The sequence below is a fragment of the Aplidium turbinatum genome, chromosome 6 (assembly GCF_918807975.1).
Source record: "Aplidium turbinatum chromosome 6, kaAplTurb1.1, whole genome shotgun sequence".
NCBI classification, from domain to species: Eukaryota; Metazoa; Chordata; class Ascidiacea; order Aplousobranchia; family Polyclinidae; genus Aplidium; species Aplidium turbinatum.
This window is the reverse complement of record NC_137477.1, coordinates 35260094-35269370: the sequence shown is the minus strand read 5'-3', so window position 1 is coordinate 35269370 and position 9277 is coordinate 35260094.

The window sequence follows — 9277 nt, the reverse complement described above, 5'->3', positions numbered from 1 at the left end:
CACATTGAACAAGAATTTTTTTCAAAGTTTTTCAAAATTTTTTTCCTACTGCAAAAGTTTATTTTTATGTTCAGTAATATTGTTTTATCATTCCAAAACATGTTAGCACCACTAAAACTTAGTTTCAAGTTAAAAAGTTGTCAATTACCAAAAGTTCATTGAATTGCTTATACCTGCATTGAGAGCTGCGCAGCTGCTTTATTTAAGGAGATAGCGTATATTTTAAGTTAAAGTCGCACTCTAATTATTTTTTTTGACTAAAGTTATTGCAAATGGCCTAAGATATTTTATCCTACACAAAAAATTTTGATTATCAAGAAAAAAATTTTTTTTCGAAAATCTTTTTCAAAATTTTTCCAAGACATTACATTGTCATTTCATACAGTGAAAAAAAAAATTTTTTTCGAAGCTTTCCAATTATTTTTGTTTGAAACTAACGTCATTAAAAATTGTCTAAGAAAGTTGTTTTACGTACAAAAAGTGAACATTATTGAAAAAAATTGTGTTTTCAAAAAAAATTTTCAAAAATTTTTCTAAGACATTTCATACAGTGAAAAATAATTTTTTTTTGCTAAAGTATCCAATTCTTTTTGTTTGAAACTAACGTCATAAAAAATTGTCTAAGAAAGTTGTTTTACGTACTAAAAGTGAACATTATTGAAAAAATCAAAAATTGTTTGCAAAATTTTTTATAAGACATTTCATAACTCATTGCACACATTGAACAAGAATTTTTTTCAAAGTTTTTCAAAATTTTTTTCCTACTGCAAAAGTTTCTTTTTATGTTCAGTAATATTGTTTTATCATTCCAAAACATGTTAGCACCACTAAAACTTAGTTTCAAGTTAAAAAGTTGTCAATTACCAAAAATTCATTGAATTGCTTATACCTGCATTGAGAGCTGCGCAGCAGCTTTATTTAAGGAGATAGCGTATATTTTAAGTTAAAGTCGCACTCTAATTATTTTTTTTGACTAAAGTTATTGTAAATGGCCTAAGATGTTTTATCCTACAAAAAAAGTTTCGATTATCAAGAAAAAAAATTTTTTTCGAAAATCTTTTTCAAAAATTTTTCCAAGACATTACATGGTCATTTCAAACAGTGAAAAAAAATTTTTTTCCGAAGCTTTCCAATTCTTTTTGTTTGAAACTAATGTCATTAAAAATTGTCTAAGAAAGTTGTTTTACGTACTAAAAGTGAACATTATTAAAAAAAATTGTCTTTTCAAAAAAAATTTTCAAAAATTTTTCTAAGACATTTCATACAGTGCAAAATAATTTTTTTTGTTCATTAATAATAGGGTGCCAGTCATGTGGAAACCACTAAAAAATTTTCCTGAGACATTTCATTGCAAATTGCACACATTAAAGTTTTTTTTTTATGTTCATTAATAATGGCAGCCAGTCATGTGGAAACCACTGAAAAATTTCCCTGAGACATTTCATTGCAAATTGCACACATTAAAGTTTTTATTAATGTTCATAAATAATGGCAGCCAGTCATGTGGAAACCACTGAAAAATTTTCCTGAGATATTTCATTGCAAATTGCACACATTAAAGTTTTTTTTTATGTTCATTAATAATGGCAGCCAGTCATGTGGAAACCACTGAAAAGATTTCCTGAGACATTTCATTGCAAATTGCACACATTAAAGTTATTTTTTATGTTCATTAATAATGGCAGCCAGTCATGTGGAAACCACTGAAAAATTTTCCTGAGACATTTCATTGCAAATTGCACACATTAAAGTTTTTTTTTATGTTCATTAATAATGGCAGCCAGTCATGTGGAAACCACTGAAAAATTTTCCTGAGACATTTCATTGCAAATTGCACACATTAAAGTTATTTTTTATGTTCATTAATAATGGCAGCCAGTCATGTGGAAACCACTGAAAAATTTTCCTGAGACATTTCATTGCAAATTGCACACATTAAAGTTTTTTTTTATGTTCATTAATAATGGCAGCCAGTCATGTGGAAACCACTGAAAAATTTTCCTGAGACATTTCATTGCAAATTGCACACATTAAAGTTTTTTTTTATGTTCATTAATAACGGCAGCCAGTCATGTGGAAACCACTGAAAAATTTTCCTGAGACATTTCATTGCAAAGTGCACACATTAAAGTTTTTTTTTTATGTTCATTAATAATGGTAGCCAGTCATGTGGAAACCACTGAAAAATTTTCCTGAGACATTTTATTGCAAAATGCACACATTGAACAAGAATTTTTTCAAAATTTTTCAAAGTTCTTTTCATACTTCAAAAGTTTATTTTTATGTTCAGTAATATTGTTTTATCATTCCAAAACATGTTAGCACCACTAAAGCTACAGTAGAACTTGGATAACGTCACCCCAGAAGAAACAGAAAAAGTGACGACTTACACGAACTGACGACTTACACGAAAATTTTTCAAAATTTCCTTCATACTGCAAAAGTTTATTTTTATGTTCAGTAATATTGTTTTATCATTCCAAAACATGTTTGCACCACTAAAACTTAGTTTCAAGTTAAAAAGTTGTCAATTACCAAAAATTCATTGAATTGCTTATACCTGCATTGAGAGCTGCGCAGCAGCTTTATTTAAGGAGATAGCGTATATTTTAAGTTAAAGTCGCACTCTAATTATTTTTTTTGACTAAAGTTATTGTAAATGGCCTAAGATGTTTTATCCTACAAAAAAAGTTTCGATTATCAAGAAAAAAAATTTTTTTCGAAAATCTTTTTCAAAAATTTTTCCAAGACATTACATGGTCATTTCAAACAGTGAAAAAAAATTTTATTCCGAAGCTTTCCAATTCTTTTTGTTTGAAACTAATGTCATTAAAAATTGTCTAAGAAAGTTGTTTTACGTACTAAAAGTGAACATTATTAAAAAAAATTGTCTTTTCAAAAAAAATTTTCAAAAATTTTTCTAAGACATTTCATACAGTGCAAAATAATTTTTTTTGTTCATTAATAATAGGGTGCCAGTCATGTGGAAACCACTAAAAAATTTTCCTGAGACATTTCATTGCAAATTGCACACATTAAAGTTTTTTTTTTATGTTCATTAATAATGGCAGCCAGTCATGTGGAAACCACTGAAAAATTTTGCTGAGACATTTCATTGCAAATTGCACACATTAAAGTTTTTTTTTTATGTTCATTAATAATGGCAGCCAGTCATGTGGAAACCACTGAAAAATTTCCCTGAGACATTTCATTGCAAATTGCACACATTAAAGTTTTTATTAATGTTCATAAATAATGGCAGCCAGTCATGTGGAAACCACTGAAAAATTTTCCTGAGATATTTCATTGCAAATTGCACACATTAAAGTTTTTTTTTATGTTCATTAATAATGGCAGCCAGTCATGTGGAAACCACTGAAAAGATTTCCTGAGACATTTCATTGCAAATTGCACACATTAAGGTTATTTTTTATGTTCATTAATAATGGCAGCCAGTCATGTGGAAACCACTGAAAAATTTTCCTGAGACATTTCATTGCAAATTGCACACATTAAAGTTTTTTTTTATGTTCATTAATAATGGCAGCCAGTCATGTGGAAACCACTGAAAAATTTTCCTGAGACATTTCATTGCAAATTGCACACATTAAAGTTTTTTTTTATGTTCATTAATAACGGCAGCCAGTCATGTGGAAACCACTGAAAAATTTTCCTGAGACATTTCATTGCAAAGTGCACACATTAAAGTTTTTTTTTTATGTTCATTAATAATGGTAGCCAGTCATGTGGAAACCACTGAAAAATTTTCCTGAGACATTTTATTGCAAAATGCACACATTGAACAAGAATTTTTTCAAAATTTTTCAAAGTTCTTTTCATACTTCAAAAGTTTATTTTTATGTTCAGTAATATTGTTTTATCATTCCAAAACATGTTAGCACCACTAAAGCTACAGTAGAACTTGGATAACGTCACCCCAGGAGAAACAGAAAAAGTGACGACTTACACGAACTGACGACTTACACGAAAATTTTTCAAAATTTCCTTCATACTGCAAAAGTTTATTTTTATGTTCAGTAATATTGTTTTATCATTCCAAAACATGTTTGCACCACTAAAACTTAGTTTCAAGTTAAAAAGTTGTCAATTACCAAAAATTCATTGAATTGCTTATACCTGCATTGAGAGCTGCGCAGCAGCTTTATTTAAGGAGATAGCGTATATTTTAAGTTAAAGTCGCACTCTAATTATTTTTTTTGACTAAAGTTATTGTAAATGGCCTAAGATGTTTTATCCTACAAAAAAAGTTTCGATTATCAAGAAAAAAAATTTTTTTCGAAAATCTTTTTCAAAAATTTTTCCAAGACATTACATGGTCATTTCAAACAGTGAAAAAAAATTTTATTCCGAAGCTTTCCAATTCTTTTTGTTTGAAACTAATGTCATTAAAAATTGTCTAAGAAAGTTGTTTTACGTACTAAAAGTGAACATTATTAAAAAAAATTGTCTTTTCAAAAAAAATTTTCAAAAATTTTTCTAAGACATTTCATACAGTGCAAAATAATTTTTTTTGTTCATTAATAATAGGGTGCCAGTCATGTGGAAACCACTAAAAAATTTTCCTGAGACATTTCATTGCAAATTGCACACATTAAAGTTTTTTTTTTATGTTCATTAATAATGGCAGCCAGTCATGTGGAAACCACTGAAAAATTTTGCTGAGACATTTCATTGCAAATTGCACACATTAAAGTTTTTTTTTTATGTTCATTAATAATGGCAGCCAGTCATGTGGAAACCACTGAAAAATTTCCCTGAGACATTTTATTGCAAATTGCACACATTAAATTTTTTTTTATGTTCATAAATAATGGCAGCCAGTCATGTGGAAACCACTGAAAAATTTTCCTGAGATTATTCATTGCAAATTGCACACATTAAAGTTTTTTTTTATGTTCATTAATAATGGCAGCCAGTCATGTGGAAACCACTGAAAAGATTTCCTGAGACATTTCATTGCAAATTGCACACATTAAAGTTATTTTTTATGTTCATTAATAATGGCAGCCAGTCATGTGGAAACCACTGAAAAATTTTCCTGAGACATTTCATTGCAAATTGCACACATTAAAGTTTTTTTTTATGTTCATTAATAATGGCAGCCAGTCATGTGGAAACCACTGAAAAATTTTCCTGAGACATTTCATTGCAAATTGCACACATTAAAGTTTTTTTTTATGTTCATTAATAACGGCAGCCAGTCATGTGGAAACCACTGAAAAATTTTCCTGAGACATTTCATTGCAAAGTGCACACATTAAAGTTTTTTTTTATGTTCATTAATAATGGTAGCCAGTCATGTGGAAACCACTGAAAAATTTTCCTGAGACATTTTATTGCAAAATGCACACATTGAACAAGAATTTTTTCAAAATTTTTCAAAGTTCTTTTCATACTTCAAAAGTTTATTTTTATGTTCAGTAATATTGTTTTATCATTCCAAAACATGTTAGCACCACTAAAGCTACAGTAGAACTTGGATAACGTCACCCCAGGAGAAACAGAAAAAGTGACGACTTACACGAACTGACGACTTACACGAAAATTTTTCAAAATTTCCTTCATACTGCAAAAGTTTATTTTGATGTTCAGTAATATTGTTTTATTATTCCAAAACGTGTTAGCACCGCTAAAACTTGGTTTAAAGTTAAAAAGTTGTCAATGAACAAAAGTTTATTGAATTGCTTATACCTGCATTGAGAGCTGTGCAGCTGCTTTATTTAAGGAGATAGCGTATATTTTAATTAAAGTCACACTCTAATTATTTTTTTTGACTAAAGTTATTGTAAATGGCCTAAGATATTTTATCCTACACAAAAAGTTTCGATTATCAAGAAAAAAAATTTTTTCGAAAATCTTTTTCAAAAATTTTTTTAAGACATTACATTGTCATTTCATACAGTGAAAAAAAAATTTATTCCGAAGCTTTCCAATTATTTTTGTTTGAAACTAACGTCATTAAAAACTGTCTAAGAAAGTTGTTTTACGTACAAAAAGTGAACATTATTGAAAAAAATTGTGTTTTCAAAAAAAGTTTTCAAAAATTTTTCTAAGACATTTCATACAGTGAAAAATAATTTTTTTTTGCTAAAGTATCCAATTCTTTTTGTTTGAAACTAACGTCATAAAAAATTGTCTAAGAAAGTTGTTTTACGTACTAAAAGTGAACATTATTGAAAAAATCAAAAATTGTTTGCAAAATTTTTTATAAGACATTTTATAACTCATTGCACACATTGAACAAGAATTTTTTTCAAAGTTTTTCAAAATTTTTTTCCTACTGCAAAAGTTTATTTTTATGTTCAGTAAGATTGTTTTATCATTCCAAAACATGTTAGCACCACTAAAACTTAGTTTCAAGTTAAAAAGTTGTCAATTACCAAAAGTTCATTGAATTGCTTATACCTGCATTGAGAGCTGCGCAGCTGCTTTATTTAAGGAGATAGCGTATATTTTAAGTTAAAGTCGCACTCTAATTATTTTTTTTGACAAAAGTTATTGTAAATGGCCTAAGATAATTTATCCTACACAAAAAATTTTGATTATCAAGAAAAAAATTTTTTTTCGAAAATCTTTTTCAAAATTTTTCCAAGACATTACATTGTCATTTCATACAGTGAAAAAAAAAATTTTTTTCGAAGCTTTCCAATTCTTTTTGTTTGAAACTAACGTCATTAAAAATTGTCTAAGAAAGTTGTTTTACGTACTAAAAGTGACAATTATTGAAAAAAATTGTCTTTTCAAAAAAAATTTTCAAAAATTTTTCTTAGTTATTTCATACAGTGAAAAATAAATTTTTTTGCGAAACTATCCAATTCTTTTTGTTTGAAACTAACGTCATTAAAAATTGTCTAAGAAAGTTGTTTTACGTACTAAATGTGAACATTATTGAAAAAATCAAAAATTGTTTGCAAAATTTTTTATAAGACATTTCATAACTCATTGCACACATTGAACAAGAATATTTTTCAAAATTTTTCAAACTTTTTTCATACTGCAAAAGTTTATTTTTATGTTCAGTAATAATGTTTTATCATTCCAAAACGTGTTAGCACCGCTAAAACTTGGTTTCAAGTTAAAAAGTATTCAATGAACAAAAGTTCATTGAATTGGTTATACCTGCATTGAGAGCTGCGCAGCAGCTTTATTTAAGGAGATAGCGTATATTTTAAGTTAAAGTCGCACTCTAATTATTTTTTTTGACTAAAGTTATTGTAAATGGCCTAAGATGTTTTATCCTACAAAAAAAGTTTCGATTATCAAGAAAAAAAGTTTTTTTCGAAAATCTTTTTCAAAAATTTTTCCAAGACATTACATGGTCATTTCAAACAGTGAAAAAAAATTTTTTTCCGAAGCTTTCCAATTCTTTTTGTTTGAAACTAATGTCATTAAAAATTGTGTAAGAAAGTTGTTTTACGTACTAAAAGTGAACATTATTAAAAAAAATTGTCTTTTCAAAAAAAATTTTCAAAAATTTTTCTAAGACATTTCATACAGTGCAAAATAATTTTTTTTGTTCATTAATAATAGGGTGCCAGTCATGTGGAAACCACTAAAAAATTTTCCTGAGACATTTCATTGCAAATTGCACACATTGAATTTTTTTTTTATGTTCATTAATAATGGCAGCCAGTCATGTGGAAACCACTGAAAAATTTTGCTGAGACATTTCATTGCAAATTGCACACATTAAAGTTTTTTTTTTATGTTCATTAATAATGGCAGCCAGTCATGTGGAAACCACTGAAAAATTTCCCTGAGACATTTCATTGCAAATTGCACACATTAAAGTTTTTTTTTATGTTCATAAATAATGGCAGCCAGTCATGTGGAAACCACTGAAAAATTTTCCTGAGATATTTCATTGCAAATTGCACACATTAAAGTTTTTTTTTATGTTCATTAATAACGGCAGCCAGTCATGTGGAAACCACTGAAAAATTTTCCTGAGACATTTCATTGCAAAGTGCACACATTAAAGTTTTTTTTTTATGTTCATTAATAATGGTAGCCAGTCATGTGGAAACCACTGAAAAATTTTCCTGAGACATTTTATTGCAAAATGCACACATTGAACAAGAATTTTTTCAAAATTTTTCAAAGTTCTTTTCATACTTCAAAAGTTTATTTTTATGTTCAGTAATATTGTTTTATCATTCCAAAACATGTTAGCACCACTAAAGCTACAGTAGAACTTGGATAACGTCACCCCAGGAGAAACACAAAAAGTGACGACTTACACGAACTGACGACTTACACGAAAATTTTTCAAAATTTGCTTCATACTGCAAAAGTTTATTTTGATGTTCAGTAATATTGTTTTATTATTCCAAAACGTGTTAGCACCGCTAAAACTTGGTTTAAAGTTAAAAAGTTGTCAATGAACAAAAGTTCATTGAATTGCTTATACCTGCATTGAGAGCTGTGCAGCTGCTTTATTTAAGGAGATAGCGTATATTTTAAGTTAAAGTCACACTCTAATTATTTTTTTTGACTAAAGTTATTGTAAATGGCCTAAGATATTTTATCCTACACAAAAAGTTTCGATTATCAAGAAAAAAAATTTTTTCGAAAATCTTTTTCAAAAATTTTTTTAAGTCATTACATTGTCATTTCATACAGTGAAAAAAAAATTTATTCCGAAGCTTTCCAATTATTTTTGTTTGAAACTAACGTCATTAAAAATTGTCTAAGAAAGTTGTTTTACGTACAAAAAGTGAACATTATTGAAAAAAATTGTGTTTTCAAAAAAAATTTTCAAAAATTTTTCTAAGACATTTCATACAGTGAAAAATAATTTTTTTTTGCTAAAGTATCCAATTCTTTTTGTTTGAAACTAACGTCATAAAAAATTGTCTAAGAAAGTTGTTTTACGTACTAAAAGTGAACATTATTGAAAAAATCAAAAATTGTTTGCAAAATTTTTTATAAGACATTTTATAACTCATTGCACACATTGAACAAGAATTTTTTTCAAAGTTTTTCAAAATTTTTTTCCTACTGCAAAAGTTTATTTTTATGTTCAGTAATATTGTTTTATCATTCCAAAACATGTTAGCACCACTAAAACTTAGTTTCAAGTTAAAAAGTTGTCAATTACCAAAAGTTCATTGAATTGCTTATACCTGCATTGAGAGCTGCGCAGCTGCTTTATTTAAGGAGATAGCGTATATTTTAAGTTAAAGTCGCACTCTAATTATTTTTTTTGACTAAAGTTATTGTAAATGGCCTAAGATATTTTATCCTACACAAAAAA